This window comes from Hibiscus syriacus, unplaced genomic scaffold, assembly GCF_006381635.1.
Source record: "Hibiscus syriacus cultivar Baekdansim isolate YM2019G1 unplaced genomic scaffold, ASM638163v2 tig00110637_pilon, whole genome shotgun sequence".
NCBI lineage: Eukaryota > Viridiplantae > Streptophyta > Magnoliopsida > Malvales > Malvaceae > Hibiscus > Hibiscus syriacus.
In genome coordinates this window covers 1,991,932-1,994,962 of record NW_024062808.1, presented here as the reverse complement: position 1 = coordinate 1,994,962, position 3,031 = coordinate 1,991,932, and positions in this window count along the sequence as shown.

The window sequence follows — 3,031 nt, the reverse complement described above, 5'->3', positions numbered from 1 at the left end:
AATCATTCTTGATGAGTTACTGATAATGTCACAAGAGAGGGCGTTACAAGTTTAATTCTCCAGAATTTCTGGCTTCTTGGACCACTTTCTTTCAAGAATGTGAAATGCTTCATCTTTTTGGCATCACTTTCTTTTTCTACAATAAAGGTAGAACATGCAACTTGCTTCAAGGACCTTCCTCATTTGAAACTGTCCTATTTGAAAATGTTTTTTCTCATTTCTTTATTGAAGAATGAAAGAATTTTGTAAAGTATTGCCTATTATAGGTTCGCAATAGAATCAAATCATAAGATATGAAATTAATGAATATCAAATAAATCAACTACTCTTTTAAATCATTCAAAAATCATAGTCCTATGGCAAGTGTCAAAATTATTGACTGATTTAAGGTGTAGGTTGATTATGGTAAAGTAAGGTCTCTCAGGTTAGTCCATCATATATGTCTCTTTGGGCTTTCATTAACTTGAAGAAATGATTGTTATGCTTATCTGGTAGAGATACTTCTCGTTGTTATGCTCATCTTGTAGAGATACTTCTTGTTTCCAGACTCTCAGGAACATCTTTGGGATGTGTGGTGCTTCATTAAGAGCTTAAGATTGTTTCTTATGTTGTTGTTGCACCATTTAATATTCGAGCCGCCTTTTCAGTTTTTCAACTCAAATCCTCCTTTGGTTTCAAGATGTTATTTAAAAATTTACATATTGAATCCCTCTTTTATCATTTTTCATATCATGCATTAAAGATTTTAAAAACCAATTTTTTCAAATAAAAATCAATCTTGAGAGGCGGAATGAATTCTAAAGTATTCTCTTTTAATTAGATGCCTTCAACCTTGCTTTGCTTGACTTGGATCTGCATTGCTAGGGATTTTTCCATAAGATTCATTCATCTCCAGTATTTCTTGCGCTTCTTGTTGAATATGAATCTTTGAACTAATTGTACTTGATCAATCTTGTAACTTGAGGCTCTATGAGTTGCCTATTTTAATTCAATTTTTTTTCTTTTTTTTTTTTTATTTCTTCAAGTATAATATTTCTTGACAGAATCTGAGTTTATTTGGTTTCTCAGAATTTTCCCATCCATTTCTGCCAAAATCAATGCTCTTCTGGAAAAGGCCAATTTTTTGCAACATATGACCCTTCCCAATTAGGCATCCATTTCCTATGGAAATGTTTATGTATAGGCAATATCTTTTTCATCACTAGATCACCTTCTTGGAACTCTCTCGGATGTACTTTCTTGTTGTAATCTTTCATCATCCATTTCTGATGCCTCTGCCCATGGTAAATAGCTTTCAATCTCTTCTCATCAATAAGGTTTAATTGATCAAATCGAGCTTGGATCCTTTCAACCTCCTCCAATTTTTCCTCTTTCAAGTTACAAAGTGGTGGGATCTCAACTTAAATCTGTAAAACTGAACAATAAGGTATTGCCCCAGTGATATTTGAACAGTATTTCGATATGCATATAAGGCAAAAGGTAGCTTCTCATGCCAATCCTTGTAAGTTTCAGTGGTATTTGTAATGATCCTCTTAACGTTCTTATTTGCTCCTTCAACTGCCACATTCATCTTTGGGCGATACGTCAATGAGTTTGCATGCTTAAACTATGCACAAAGTTCAATCGTCTCATACATAGAAGTCTTTGTAAAAAGAGGTATCTCCAGGGGGATGAATATTCAAGATTAACTTTCATATATATGAAAACAATGTAATTAATGCATGATATATTTATTTAAATCAATCCTTTTTCCTTCTTCTTTGAGTATGCCCCAATCACTCGAAATTATATTCGATAAGTTGGTCCATGATGCCTCATCTCATCTCTTCTTGCAGGAAGATTCACGAATAATTGAAAGTTTGGTTCTTTTTAGGTCTTTTTGTTTATGATGGTTTTGTATCAGGAAGGACATAAGTGTGACTTATGAAGTCATGTTTATGGTGGAAGGTAGTATCATAAACCAGTAAACATCTGGACTTGGTCTCTCAAAAATAGGTAGAGACATTTCTTCAGAGTCTCAAATAATTGTAGTGTCAGGATTTGGTTTTGGTAAGGGTTAAGCAATTGGCATTGGATGAGATATGGAAGATATAATTTTACCACTTGCCAAAGATATATAACTATTGAAAAATTAAAAGAATATTTAATCTACTTGATACTCAAGAATTTCAAGATTAAAACTTAATTCCTTACTCATAACCATAAAAGCAACACAAGTTTATTTATTACACAAAAGTAGAGAAAGGAACAAAAAACAAGTTCAAACAAGATGCATAAAATGAAAGGTACTACAGTGGTAGATAACAACTTCCACTTGTTTATTTATCATGCCTCATTACTCCTATAATATTGGGTGTGTAATTGGACTAGGGTTCTTGTCCTCATTTGCCCCCTATTTCTTGATCATTTGTGTCAACTTCTTTGGGTAAACACTCAAATACACAAATCTTTGCTTCTTATTGATCAGTCTCTATCATCTTCTTCTTCCCCTAGTGGAAATTGGGCTCAATTTTATATTCAGAACAACTTCCATTGGTGATGACATTTTTGTTCTGATTCTGAATGCATCTTGCAGTTGTGATTGGAGTAGTATTCACCAGACTCTTTATATTGCCCACTGCTTCAGTTGTCCTCAGAAAATTTGACATAAATGTTTGAGGTTTCTTCAGAGTTATATTTTTCCCATTCATTCTTAAATCTGTGGGCCAGTCTCGAATTACCTCTCTTTTCATTTATTTCTCATTTTTTAGTATCAGAGAAGTATCAGGAGTTGAATCTTTCATACATACTTCATATTTCTCAATTTTGCCTTTTTTCTTTTCAATATCTTCTGTTGTATGATCTTCATTTACCTTGACCCTGTTAACTTTATTTTGGGGTTTGATCAAAATGGATTGGATGTTAACATCCATTTTTATGATTTTATGAACCAAAAGGTCTTGAACTTGTCGTTTGAAGTTACCGCAATTCTCGATGGAGTGTCCTCGGATTCCAGCATGATATTCACAAAAGACTTTAGCATTATACCATC